We start from the raw sequence: 15,079 nt of genomic DNA, 5'->3' as shown, positions 1-15,079 counted from the left end.
ATTAGGGGAATTAGAGTCCATCTTACTCATTAAGGGGAATTAGAGTCCATCTTTGTCATTAAGGCGAATTAGAGTCCACTTTTGTCATTAAGGGGAATTAGAGTCCACCTTTGTCATTAAGGGGAATTAGAGTCCACCTTTGTCATTAAGGGGAATTAGAGTTCACCTGTGGCATTAAGGGGAATTAGAGTCCACCTTTGTCATTAAGGGGAATTAGAGTCTCCCTTTGTCATTAAGGGGAATTAGAGTCCACCATTGTCATTAAGGGGAATTAGAGTTCACCTTACTCATTAAGGGGAATTAGAGTTCACCTTTGTCATTAAGGGGAATTAGAGTCCACTTTTGTCATTAAGGGGAATTCGAGTCCACCTTTGTCATTAAGGGGAATTAGAGTTCACCTTTGTCATTAAGGGGAATTAGAGTCTACTTTTGTCATTAAGGGGAATTAGAGTCCACTTTTGTCATTAAGGGGAATAAGAGTCCACCTTTGTCATTAAGGGGAATTAGAGTCCACCTTTGTCATTAAGGGGAATTAGAGTCCACCTTTGTCATTAAGGGGAATTAGAGTCTACCTTTGTTATTAGGGGAATTAGAGTCCATCTTTGTCATTAAGGGGAATTAAAGTCCACTTTTGCCATTAAGGGGAATTAGAGTCCACCTTTGTCATTAAGGGGAATTAGAGTCCACCTTTGTCATTAAGGGGAATTAGAGTCCACCTTTTTCATTAGGGGAATTAGAGTCCACTTTTGTCATTAAGGGGAATTAGAGTCCACCTTTTGTCATTAAGGGGAATTAGAGTCCACCTTTGTCATTAAGGGGAATTAGAGTCCACTTTTGTCATTAAGGGGAATTAGAGTCTACTTTTGTCATTAGGGGGAATTAGAGTCCACCTTTGGCATTAAGGGGAATTAGAGTCCACCTTTGTCATTAAGGGGAATTAGAGTCCACCTTTGTCATTAAGGGGAATAAGAGTTCACCTTACTCATTAAGGGGAATTAGAGTTCACCTTTGTCATTAAGGGGAATTAGAGTCCATTTTTGTCATTAAGGGGAATTAGAGTCTACTTTTGTCATTAAGGGGAATTAGAGTCCAACTTTGTCATTAAGGGGAATTAGAGTTCACCTTACTCATTAAGGGGAATTAGAGTCCACCTTTGTCATTAAGGGGAATTAGAGTCCACCTTTGTCATTAAGGGGAATTAGAGTCCACCTTTGTCATTAAGGGGAATTAGAGTCCACCTTTGTCATTAAGGGGAATTAGAGTCCACCTTTGTCATTAAGGGGAATTAGAGTCCACCTTTGTCATTAAGGGGAATTAGAGTCCACCTTTGTCATTAAGGGGAATTAGAGTCCACCTTTGTCATTAAGGGGAATAGAGTTCACCTTTGTCATTAAGGGGTATTAGAGTTCCACCTTTGTCATTAAGGGGAATTAGAGTCCACTTTTGTCATTAAGGGGAATTAGAGTCTACCTTTGTCATTAAGGGGAATTAGAGTCCACCTTTGTCATTAAGGGGAATTAGAGTCCACCTTTGTCATTAAGGGGAATTAGAGTCACCTTTGTCATTAAGGGGAATTAGAGTCCACTTTGTCATTAAGGGGAATTAGAGTCCACCTTTGTCATTAAGGGGAATTAGAGTCCACCTTTGTCATTAAGGGGAATTAGAGTTCACCTTTGTCATTAAGGGGAATTAGAGTTCACCTTACTCATTAAGGGGAATTAGAGTCCACCTTTGTCATTAGGGGAATTAGAGTCCACCTTTGTCATTAAGGGGAATTAGAGTCCACCTTTGTCATTAAGGGGAATTAGAGTCCACCTTTTTCATTAGGGGAATTAGAGTCCACTTTTGTCATTAAGGGGAATTAGAGTCCACCTTTTGTCATTAAGGGGAATTAGAGTCCACCTTTGTCATTAAGGGGAATTAGAGTCTACTTTTGTCATTAAGGGGAATTAGAGTCTACTTTTGTCATTAGGGGGAATTAGAGTCCACCTTTGGCATTAAGGGGAATTAGAGTCCACCTTTGTCATTAAGGGGAATTAGAGTCCACCTTTGTCATTAAGGGGAATAAGAGTTCACCTTACTCATTAAGGGGAATTAGAGTTCACCTTTGTCATTAAGGGGAATTAGAGTCCATTTTTGTCATTAAGGGGAATTAGAGTCTACTTTTGTCATTAAGGGGAATTAGAGTCCAACTTTGTCATTAAGGGGAATTAGAGTTCACCTTACTCATTAAGGGGAATTAGAGTCCACCTTTGTCATTAAGGGGAATTAGAGTCCACTTTTGTCATTAAGGGGAATTAGAGTCCACCTTTGTCATTAAGGGGAATTAGAGTTCACCTTTGTCATTAAGGGGAATTAGAGTCTACTTTTGTCATTAAGGGGAATTAGAGTCCACCTTTGTCATTAAGGGGAATTAGAGTCCACCTTTGTCATTAAGGGGAATTAGAGTCCACCTTTGTCATTAAGGGGAATTAGAGTTCACCTTAGTCATTAAGGGGAATTAGAGTCCACCTTTGTCATTAGGGGAATTAGAGTCCACCTTTGTCATTAAGGGGAATTAGAGTCCACCTTACTCATTAAGGGGAATTAGAGTCCACCTTTGTCATTAAGGGGAATTAGAGTCCACCTTTGTCATTAAGGGGAATTAGAGTCCACCTTTGTCATTAAGGGGAATTAGAGTCTACCTTTGTCATTAAGGGGAATTAGAGTCCACCTTTGTCATTAAGGGGAATTAGAGTCTACCTTTGTCATTAAGGGGAATTAGAGTCCACCTTTGTCATTAGGGGAATTAGAGTCTACCTTTGTCATTAAGGGGAATTAGAGTCCACCTTTGTCATTAAGGGGAATTAGAGTCCACCTTTGTCATTAGGGGAATTAGAGTCTACCTTTGTCATTAAGGGGAATTAGAGTCCACCTTTGTCATTAAGGGGAATTAGAGTCCACCTTTGTCATTAAGGGGAATTAGAGTCCACCTTACTCATTAAGGGGAATTAGAGTCCACCTTTGTCATTAAGGGGAATTAGAGTCCACCTTACTCATTAAGGGGAATTAGAGTCCACCTTACTCATTAAGGGGAATTAGAGTCCACCTTACTCATTAAGGGGAATTAGAGTCCACCTTTGTCATTAAGGGGAATTAGAGTCCACCTTTGTCATTAAGGGGAATTAGAGTCCACCTTTGTCATTAAGGGGAATTAGAGTCCACCTTTGTCATTAAGGGGAATTAGAGTCCACCTTTGTCATTAAGGGGAATTAGAGTCCACCTTTGTCATTAAGGGGAATTAGAGTCCACCTTTGTCATTAAGGGGAATTAGAGTCCACCTTTGTCATTAAGGGGAATTAGAGTCCACCTTTGTCATTAAGGGGAATTAGAGTCCACCTTTGTCATTAAGGGGAATTAGAGTCACCTTTGTCATTAAGGGGAATTAGAGTCCACCTTTGTCATTAAGGGGAATTAGAGTCTACCTTTGTCATTAAGGGGAATTAGAGTCCACCTTTGTCATTAAGGGGAATTAGAGTCCACCTTTGTCATTAAGGGGAATTAGAGTTCACCTTTGTCATTAAGGGGAATTAGAGTCTACTTTTGTCATTAAGGGGAATTAGAGTCCACCTTTGTCATTAAGGGGAATTAGAGTCCACCTTTGTCATTAAGGGGAATTAGAGTCTACCTTTGTCATTAAGGGGAATTAGAGTCCACCTTTGTCATTAAGGGGAATTAGAGTCCACCTTTGTCATTAAGGGGAATTAGAGTCCACCTTTGTCATTAAGGGGAATTAGAGTCCACCTTTGTCATTAAGGGGAATTAGAGTCCACCTTTGTCATTAAGGGGAATTAGAGTCCACCTTTGTCATTAAGGGGAATTAGAGTCCACCTTTGTCATTAAGGGGAATTAGAGTCCACCTTTGTCATTAAGGGGAATTAGAGTCCACCTTTGTCATTAAGGGGAATTAGAGTCCACCTTTGTCATTAAGGGGAATTAGAGTCCACCTTTGTCATTAAGGGGAATTAGAGTCCACCTTTGTCATTAAGGGGAATTAGAGTCCACCTTTGTCATTAAGGGGAATTAGAGTCCACCTTTGTCATTAAGGGGAATTAGAGTCCACCTTTGTCATTAAGGGGAATTAGAGTCCACCTTTGTCATTAAGGGGAATTAGAGTTCACCTTACTCATTAAGGGGAATTAGAGTCCACCTTTGTCATTAAGGGGAATTAGAGTCCACCTTTGTCATTAAGGGGAATTAGAGTCTACCTTTGTCATTAAGGGGAATTAGAGTCCAACTTTGTCATTAAGGGGAATTAGAGTCTACCTTTGTCATTAAGGGGAATTAGAGTCCACCTTTGTCATTAAGGGGAATTAGAGTCCACTTTTGTCATTAAGGGGAATTAGAGTCCACCTTTGTCATTAAGGGGAATTAGAGTTCACCTTTGTCATTAAGGGGAATTAGAGTCTACCTTTGTCATTAAGGGGAATTAGAGTCCACCTTTGTCATTAAGGGGAATTAGAGTCCACCTTTGTCATTAAGGGGAATTAGAGTTCACCTTAGTCATTAAGGGGAATTAGAGTCCACCTTTGTCATTAAGGGGAATTAGAGTCCACCTTTGTCATTAAGGGGAATTAGAGTCCACCTTTGTCATTAAGGGGAATTAGAGTCCACCTTTGTCATTAAGGGGAATTAGAGTCCACCTTTGTCATTAAGGGGAATTAGAGTCCACCTTTGTCATTAAGGGGAATTAGAGTCCACCTTTGTCATTAAGGGGAATTAGAGTCCACCTTTGTCATTAAGGGGAATTAGAGTCCACCTTTGTCATTAAGGGGAATTAGAGTCCACCTTTGTCATTAAGGGGAATTAGAGTCTACCTTTGTCATTAAGGGGAATTAGAGTCCACCTTTGTCATTAAGGGGAATTAGAGTCCACCTTTGTCATTAAGGGGAATTAGAGTCTACCTTTGTCATTAAGGGGAATTAGAGTCCACCTTTGTCATTAAGGGGAATTAGAGTCCACCTTTGTCATTAAGGGGAATTAGAGTCCACCTTTGTCATTAAGGGGAATTAGAGTCCACCTTTGTCATTAAGGGGAATTAGAGTCTACTTTTGTCATTAAGGTGTTGGAATCATCATATAGCTTTGTCAGTAAGGGGAATTAGAGTCCACTTTTGTCATTAAGGGGAATTAGAGTCCACCTTTGTCATTAAGGGGAATTAGAGTCCACCTTTGTCATTAGGGGAATTAGAGTCCACTTTGTCATTAAGGGGAATTAGAGTCCACCTTTGTCATTAAGGGGAATTAGAGTCCACCTTTGTCATTAAGGGGAATTAGAGTCCACTTTTGTCATTAAGGGGAATTAGAGTCTACTTTTGTCATTAAGGGGAATTAGAGTCCACCTTTGTCATTAAGGGGAATTAGAGTCCACCTTTGTCATTAAGGGGAATTAGAGTCCACCTTTGTCATTAAGGGGAATTAGAGTCACCTTTACTCATTAAGGGGAATTAGAGTCACCTTTGTCATTAAGGGGAATTAGAGTCTACCTTTGTCATTAAGGGGAATTAGAGTCTACTTTTGTCATTAAGGGGAATTAGAGTCCACCTTTGTCATTAAGGGGAATTAGAGTCCACCTTTGTCATTAAGGGGAATTAGAGTCCACCTTTGTCATTAAGGGGAATTAGAGTCACCTTTTGTCATTAAGGGGAATTAGAGTCCACCTTTGTCATTAAGGGGAATTAGAGTCTACCTTTGTCATTAAGGGGAATTAGAGTCCAACTTTGTCATTAAGGGGAATTAGAGTCCACCTTGTCATTAAGGGGAATTAGAGTCACCTTTGTCATTAAGGGGAATTAGAGTCCTACCTTTGTCATTAAGGGGAATTAGAGTCCACCTTTGTCATTAAGGGGAATTAGAGTTCACCTTTGTCATTAAGGGGAATTAGAGTCTACTTTTGTCATTAAGGGGAATTAGAGTCCACCTTTGTCATTAAGGGGAATTAGAGTCCACCTTTGTCATTAAGGGGAATTAGAGTCTACCTTTGTCATTAAGGGGAATTAGAGTCCACCTTTGTCATTAAGGGGAATTAGAGTCCACCTTTGTCATTAAGGGGAATTAGAGTTCACCTTTGTCATTAGGGGAATTAGAGTCTACCTTTGTCATTAAGGGGAATTCTAGTCCACCTTTGTCATTAAGGGGAATTAGAGTCCACCTTTGTCATTAAGGGGAATTAGAGTCTACCTTTGTCATTAAGGGGAATTCTAGTCCACCTTTGTCATTAAGGGGAATTAGAGTTCACCTTTGTCATTAAGGGGAATTAGAGTCTACTTTTGTCATTAAGGGGAATTAGAGTCCACCTTTGTCATTAAGGGGAATTAGAGTTCACCTTTGTCATTAGGGGAATTAGAATCTACCTTTGTCATTAAGGGGAATTCTAGTCCACCTTTATCATTAAGGGGAATTAGAGTCCACCTTTGTCATTAAGGGGAATTAGAGTTCACCTTTGTCATTAAGGGGAATTAGAGTCTACCTTTGTCATTAGGGGAATTAGAGTCCATCTTACTCATTAAGGGGAATTAGAGTCTACTTTTGTCATTAAGGGGAATTAGAGTCTACCTTTGTCATTAAGGGGAATTAGAATCTACCTTTGTCATTAAGGGGAATTCTAGTCCACCTTTGTCATTAAGGGGAATTAGAGTCCACTTTACTCATTAAGGGGAATTAGAGTTCACCTTACTCATTAAGGGGAATTAGAGTCCACCTTTGTCATTAAGGGGAATTAGAGTCCACCTTTGTCATTAAGGGGAATTATAGTCTACTTTTGTCATTAAGGTGTTGGAATCAGCATATAGCTTTGTCATTAATGGGAATCAGAGTATAGCTTTGTCATTAATGGGAATTGGGGTATAGCTTTAAATTGTCATTAAAATGTGTAAATCAGAGTTTTCCTTTGTCATTAATATGTGTAAATCAGAGTTTTCCTTTGTCATTAAGATGTGGTAATTAGAGTCTACCTTTGTCATTAAAGTGTTGATATGAGACTGCCATACAGATGTTGTTGTTGCTATTAGGACCACAACTGTAGATTGCCGTGACAGTAGACAAGAATCACACAAACTTCTGGGCCTATTTGTGTTACAGTTGACAGCTAATCCCTATTTTCATGTCATTTCTTTGATAACAATATCTCAATTAATGAAACAAATGGACATTTTCCTGTTCTGTGATTCATTAAAGAAGAAATGGATTGAAATAATGTGTTGTTTATGTATGTATTCTTATTCTGTTACAATCCTGATACATCATTACCAACAACAAGCAGCCTGGTTTTTAATTACCCTATATGTTTGTAGGGTAAATCTAGTCATTTGTTATATCTCAGTGTGTATGAGAATGATTTCAAATCATTTTCTTGAAGAGTTCTTCATAAACACATTTGACAGTTCAGTAATGGTTAGATTACTTAGAACTAATCCAACTGGGTTTGTATTCTGCTGCTGAAATTCAATGTAATTACATCAAAAGATGAGATGACATGATTTCTTAAAGAGTCCAATAGATTATCTTTAGCAGTAAAATATAAACCTCAAAAAGCTTTTTCATTAGATTAGAGGTATTGGTTATGTCTTACTCAATTTCTCCTGTTGATCCAATGCCTATCTTCTCTCTCTGTTGATCCAATGCCTATCTCCTCTCTCTGTTGATCCAATGCCTATCTCCTCTCTCTGTTGATCCAATGCCTATCTCCTCTCTCTGTTGATCCAATGCCTATCTCCTCTCTCTGTTGATCCAATGCCTATCTTCTCTCTCTGTTGATCCAATGCCTATCTTCTCTCTCTGTTGATCCAATGCCTATCTTCTCTCTCTGTTGATCCAATGCCTATCTTTTCTCTCTGTTGATCCAATGCCTATCTTCTCTCTCTGTTGATCCAATGCCTATCTTCTCTCTCTGTTGATCCAATGCCTATCTTCTCTCTCTGTTGATCCAATGCCTATCTTCTCTCTCTGGAAATCAGTCTGAAATGGAAGAAAACAAATCCTGTATAATCTCATTTTTTTTCTTATCGTTTTTTTTTTTAAAGTTTTGATTTTAGGTATAAGTCAAAAATAAAAACAGACTATGCCTTGCCATCTTTAGATGGCTATAAGGATGAATTAAGCCACATGGCTATCTGTAGTAGATGCCATATATGGACACATTTCTTTGGTTCCCGCTGGTTTGATTCACGAGCAGCTGTATGGTTTGTTTACCACGACAGGATTGTAAGATCTGTTAGGTCTATAGCTTCACTCAAGTACCTATCAGAGATGTGTTTTGTTTTCCAATCACCAGCTCGATTGATTTTCTACAGTGAAACATGCTGTGTACATAAAAATGCCTACACGCACCCACACTTCCTAAGGGTGGTTAAAGTGCATGCTACTCACAATAATTGATTTGGCCTCCGAGATTAATTATTTGGACTTGATTTCAATGTTTTGTTTGATAGATGACCTCTTCAGCGGAGGTTCTCTGGTCAAAATATCAGGTCATGCAGAGACGAAATTGACCAGTGGAATGTGAAAGTGCTGTCGTGGAGTGCTTCTCCAATTCATCACAATGGTGATATTCATATGTAGAGCATGAAAAACTTGATTTTTCAAAAGCTGCCAATCTTGCAGAAAAATGAAAGAATAAATTATTTAGAAATCCATCTTTCTTCTTTTGAGGAAATTTCAAAGCACTTAAGGTAACTGATCCAAATTAATGTGGAAAAGGACCGTTAATAGCTGATTGATGGCTGTCTTTGTCTTATTCTAGATCTGGAGTCATAATTTCTCATTTTTCTCTCAGATTAAAATCTTGTTTGATCTAAAAACAAATATCTCCATGAGGGAATTTGATCTGCAAAATAGATTTAATTTTGCCAATTCTTCAAAGTTGGATAAAAACTGTTCCTGCAGGCAGTGTTTAAATTTATAAAGCAGGAATCAATTGTGTAGCCATTTGCATCTAACAGTCAATAAAATAAGATATATGGACTTTGGGTAACTGTCAATAAAAAAAGATAAAATATATGGACTATGGGTAACTATATGGAATTTGGGTAACTTTCAATAAAAAAAAGATAAAATATATGGACTATGGGTATTAACTGTCAATAAAAAAAGTTGAAGTAAATGGAATTTGGCTAACTGTCAGTAAAAAAAGATAAAATATATGGACTATGGGTAACTATATGGAATTTGGGTAACTGTCAGTAAAAGAAAAGATAAAATATATGGACTATGGGTAACTGTCAATAAAAAAAAGGATGAAATATATGGAATTTGGGTAACTGTCAGTAAAAGAAAATATAAAATATATGGACTATGGGTAACTGTCAATAAAAAAAGGATGAAATATATGGAATTTGGGTAACTGTCAGTAAAAGTAAAGATCAAATATATTGACTATGGGCAACTGTCAAATATAAGATTGTTAATCAGTAGGACATCAGAAACTAATCAATTGTTTGTTGAAAGTGTTAGTATCTCTCATACAACTATAGGGAATATACAACAAACCCAAACAGATTTTCAGAGATTAAATCTATACAGTAAAAATTTGTTTACAACAAATCCAGGGAATTGATAGATCTTTTCTACAAACATTTTCCTAAGCAATCATGAGGTTCAGCAGTATTTTACAACAGTAAAACATGTTTATACCAAAATCAAGGGGTCAGCAGAAATTGAATCTCTACTGTGAAACATGTTCTCAACAAATCCGGGTATTAGTGAATCTCTTCAATAAACCTGTTGATAACCAACCCAGAGGTTCAGCAGAGATTATTTCTCTACAGTTAAACTTTTCTATACCAAAAGCAAAGGGTTGGCAGAGATTAAATCTCTACAAAATCTGTAAAACATGTTTATAACAAACACATTGTGTTGTCACTTTTTTTTTACAGTGAAATATTTTGTTGAATAAAAGGTTAAAAAGACCAAGAGTCATCATGATCAGAGATTTGTAAAAACTTGTGATGTCTGTCTGAAGTTTTCCCCACAAATTCTACACACACAAAACTCCATTGAGAGAGAGCATATATAATTATGCTTTCCTCCCAGACGGTGCTACAATCTAAGGGCCTGACAATTTAGCTGTAAGGCAGTCTTGGTTTGCAGGGCTGCATACTGGTCATTGATTAGTATGGAGAGGAAAGGAGGGCCATCTCTGTCATAATGTATAAGCCTTCTTCAGCAAGTGCCCTTTTGAGTGATTTGGCATTCACAAGACCGCTACTTGTGTAGCTAAGTGTTTTTTTGCGGAATGGTTTATATGTATCCCCTACACAGCAGTATATGCCAGCTATAATGTGATCTGGGGTCCTACAAAGAAACGATGTCATTTTATTTGCATGTTTAAATGCTAGGATGAATGACTCTTTTAAAATTCACACTAGCACCTTCTTCTCATGTGTTTTAGGTACACGCCTGGGCGCAATGTTAAGTTTACGATCACTTACATGCTGCATGCATGTACATCTATGGAGAATTCTCGCTCAACACAGGAGTTCTCTGGCAACGATGTTGATTTAACAGTAATTAAACTGACTTGTTGGATACTTTGTCATACGATGTAAAAAACAGGTATACTGAGTATTGTTGGAGCAATGCATGTCCCAATGACCCAGGGGTTTCACGTTTGCCCCTGGGGAGGGGGCATGCACATGTTAGCCCTGCTAAAAAGGGCCCAATTGACTAAAATTTCAAAAATCTTCTTCTTTACTCTCAGATATGATGGAATCAAATACACTTCATAGATGGCAGGGTCTGAAGGTGCTTTACCAAAATTGTGAATTTCATGACCCTGGGGTCTCAAGTTTGCCCCTGGGGTGGGGGTAAACTTTGCTATAGTTTATAGGGAAATAACATTTTTGACTTTTATTTGTTTTATTTCTATTGGAATTCATTCTAAGTTTGTAAACATTGTCAGCATTGGATGACAGTTTGATGGCATATGTGCATGCACATGTTTGCCCTGACTGACCCCCAGGGGCTGATGGGCGGGGCTAAAAAGGGTCAATTTGACTGAAATTTCAGAAATCTTCTTCTCAAGACCGAAATAAGGTGGAATAAAATACTCTTTATAGTTAGAAGGGTCTTAAGGTGCTTCACTAAAATTGTGAATTTCATGACCCATGGGTCTCAAGTTTGCCCCTGGGGAGAGGGTAAACTTTACTATAGTTTATATAGGGAAATCACATTTTTAGGTCACCTGAGACGAAGTCTCAAGTGACCTATTCTAATCGCCTTTTGTCCGTCGTCGTGCGTCGTGCGTCCGTAAACTTTTTACATTTTCGACTTCTTCTCCAAAACCACTTAACAAAATTCAATGAAATTTGGCAGAAAGTTTCTATGGCTGAAGGTCAACCAAAATTGTGAATTATATGGTCCCAACCCCCCAGGGGCCTGAGGGGTGGGGCCAAAAAGGGTCAAATTGACTAAAACTTCAAAAATCTTCTTCTCTACTCTCAGATATGGTGGAGTCAAACACTCTTTATAGATGAAAGGGTCTTGTGGTGCTTTACCAAAATTGTGAATTGCATGACCCTGGGGTCTCACGTTTGCCCCTGGGGAGGGGGTAAACTTTACTATAGTTTATATAGGGAAATCACATTTTTGACTATTATTTGTTGGATTTGTATTGGAATTCATTCTAACTTGTATCAAATTATCAGCATGGGATGACACTTTGATGGTATGTACATGTTGGCCCTAGTTGACCCCCAGGGGCTGGTGGGCGGGGCCAAAAAGGGTCAAATTGACTAAAATTTCAAAAATCTTCTTCTCTACTCTCAGATATGGTAGAATCAAATACTCTTCATAGATGGAAGGGTCTTAAGGTGCTTTACCAAAATTGTGAATTTCATGACCCTGGGGTCTCACGTTTGCCCCTGGGGAGGGGGTAAACTTTACTATAGTTTATATAGGGAAATCACATTTTTGACTATTATTTGTTGGATTTCTATTAGAATTCATTCTAACTTGGCTCAAATTATCAGCATGGGATTACACTTTGATGGTATGTACATGTTGGCCCTAGTTGACCCCCAGGGGCTGGTGGGTGGGGCCAAAAAGGGTCAAATTGACTGAAATTTCAAAAATCTTCTTCTCTACTCTCAGATATGTTAGAATCAAATACTCTACATAGATGGAAGGCTCTTCAGGTGCTTTACCAAAATTGTGAATTTCATGACCCTGGGGTCTCACATTTGCCCCTGGGTAGGGGGTAAACTTTACTATAGTTTATATAGGGAAATCACATTTTTGACTATTATTTGTTGGATTTGTATTGGAATTCATTCTAACTTGGTTCAAATTATCAGCATGGGATGACACTTTGATGGTATGTACATGTTGGCCCTAGTTGACCCCCAGGGGCTGGTGGGCGGGGCCAAAAAGGGTCAAATTGACTAAAATTTCAAAAATCTTCATCCCTACTCTCAGATATGGTAGAATCAAATACTCTTCATAGATGGAAGGGTCTTAAGATGCTTTACCAAAATTGTGAATTTCATGACCCTGGGGTCTCACGTTTGCCCCTGGGGAAGGGGTATAGGGAAATCACATTTTTGACTATTATTTGTTGGATTTGTATTGGAATTCATTCTAACTTGGTTCAAATTATCAGCATGGGATTACAGTTTGATGTTATGTACATGTTGGCCCTGGTTGACCCCCAGGGGCTGGTGGGCGGGGCCAAAAAGGGTCAAATTGACTAAAATTTCAAAAATCTTCTTATCTACTATATGTTAGAATCATAAATACTCTTCATAGACTGACCCCATTAGGACTGATGGGTGGGGCCAAAAAGGGTCAATTTAGTTGACCGAAATATTTCAAATCTCAGGTGACCGTTAAGGCCCTTTGGGCCTCTTGTTTACTATAGTTTGTTTTATTTCTATTGGAATTAATTCTAACTTGGTTAACATTATCAGCTTGTGATGGCAGTTTGCTGGTATACACATGTTGACCCTGACTGACCCTGAGGGGCTGATGGGCTTAAAAGGGTCAAATTGACTGAAATTTCAAAAATCTTCTTCTCAAGACCCAAATAAGGTAGAATCAAATACTCTTCATAGGTGGAAGGGTCTTATGGTGCTTTACTAAATTTATGAATTTCATGACCCTCGGGTCACAAGTTTGCCCCTGGGGAGGGTGTAAATTTTATTATAGTTTATATAGGGAAATCACATTTTTGACTGATTTGTTTGATTTCTATTGGAATTCATTCTAAATTGGTTAACATTTTCAGCATGGGATGAAAGTTTGATAATATGCATATGTTGGCCCTGACTGACCCCTAGGGGATGATGGGTGGGGACAAAAAGGGTCAATTAAATTAACTGAAATATTTCAAATCTCAGGTGACCGTTAAGGCCCATGGGCCTCTTGTTTATGTTAATGTTAGCACTGTTCAGATAATTGAAGAATGTCTTTATGTCAAAAGTGATATTAACTATACAGGCCTTTTATGCCTGTTACTGAAGATAATGTCTTGGTTGCTAGCATGTTTATACACTGGGTTTTTTATGCCAGTTACTGAAGATACACAGGCCTTTTATACCTTTTACTGAAGATACACAGGCTTTTTATACCTTTTACTGAAGATACACCAGGCCTTTTATACCTTTTACTGAAGATGGGCAGGCCATTTTTTACCTTTTACTGAAGATACACAGGCCTTTTATACCCTTTACTGAAGATGGGCAGGCCTTTTAAACCTTTTATTGAAGATACACAGGCCTAGTTTACCTTTAACTGAAGATACACAGGCCTTTTATACCTTTTACTGAAGATACACAGGCCTAGTATACCTTTTGCTGAAAATATACAGACCTTTCATGCCTTTTACTGAAGTTATACAAGCCTTTTATGCCTGTTGTAGAAGATCATGTCTTGGTCATTAGCAGTCATTTGCATAAGTATCATTCAATAAACGCGATAAATGTTTTTCTTCCGGTAAACCACTTGATTATCATACAGATTAATTTTCCGATCTCCTTTCACCAGAGAAGGATGTGTAGGTAGATAAAAGCGTGAGGAATTTCTCAGTCAGTGTCCTCCACTACAAACAGATGTGTAACAAGGTATTAATATTTACCTCCTCACTATCTGTCGCTGGTGATGAGACCACTATAGGCCTGTCTCCCTCATCATCAGGAGGAATGGAACCTCTCTACCACCATTATCTTCCTGACTGTTAGCCATAATACTGATCTATCTACTTGTAACCTATAAAGTCAATTAATACATCAGGTTCGGAAATGAGAGCTTGTCACTCTTGTCATCTGGTATGTTGGGATGTTTCCAGATTTGTATTGTTATATCCCAACTTCCTCTATCTAGGATGTACAGCTAAACCAGATGTATACCTACAGACCTGAGGCCAAAAATACTCATGTCCAGTGACCTAATCTTAATGGTGGTATGATAACTTAGATAATGGAAATGTAACATGGCATATCAATGCCTCTAAATCTAATGTAATAACTATTATTGTTCAAGTATTATAAGTGTTGCCAGTTGATGTCAGAGATATGAAATAGAACAAACATCTAATTGGTTTGTTATTATGAAGAAGCTCTCAATGTGTAAGCATTCACTATCAAAGGCTCTTCTCCTGCAAAACTCATCACTAGTCAAATATGGAGGTCACAAAGGATATGTACCTCATTACCTCTTGTTGTCATGTTCTGCTTAGTATCAAGTTTCCTTGTGATGTGATATTAAACAGATTTTTTTTTGTGGAACCAGTTGGTAATAGAATGTCTTGTGGATCTTTGTATAAGATTTGTGTGGCATCAACTGGCTATATAGAATGCCCTGTGGATCTTTGTTTAAGGTTTTTGTGGCATATCAGTTGGCTATAGAATGTCTTGTGGATCTTTGAGTAAGGTTTTTGTGGCATCAGATGGCTATAGAATGTCTTGTGGATCTTTGAGTAAGGTTTTTGTGGCATTAGATGGCTATAGAATGTCTTGTGGATCTTTGAGTAAGGTTTTTGTGGCATCAGATGGCTATAGAATGCCCTGTGGATCTTTGTATAAGATTTGTGTGGCATCAGATGGCTATAG

General features: G+C 38.2%; 2 protein-coding genes across 3 annotated transcripts in view; one reads left to right on the top strand and one right to left on the bottom strand.

The window, feature by feature from the left end:
- LOC117324054 (cleavage and polyadenylation specificity factor subunit 2-like) overlaps positions 1–15,079 on the top strand; it is a 273,294-nt gene that overhangs the window by 51,355 nt on the left and 206,860 nt on the right. The gene's annotated exons all lie outside the window — the stretch shown is intronic.
- Positions 1–15,079, bottom strand: part of LOC117324055 (neuropeptide Y receptor type 6-like) — a 55,595-nt gene that overhangs the window by 33,035 nt on the left and 7,481 nt on the right. The window contains exon 2 of the mRNA XM_033879669.1: positions 7,609–7,994. The gene's annotated coding sequence lies outside the window, so the exon portion shown is untranslated. The remainder of the gene's footprint in view (positions 1–7,608; positions 7,995–15,079) is intronic.

Source organism: Pecten maximus, chromosome 3, assembly GCF_902652985.1.
Source record: "Pecten maximus chromosome 3, xPecMax1.1, whole genome shotgun sequence".
NCBI classification, from domain to species: Eukaryota; Metazoa; Mollusca; class Bivalvia; order Pectinida; family Pectinidae; genus Pecten; species Pecten maximus.
The sequence above is the reverse complement of the archived record's forward strand: the minus strand, read 5'-3'. Positions and strand labels throughout refer to the sequence as shown.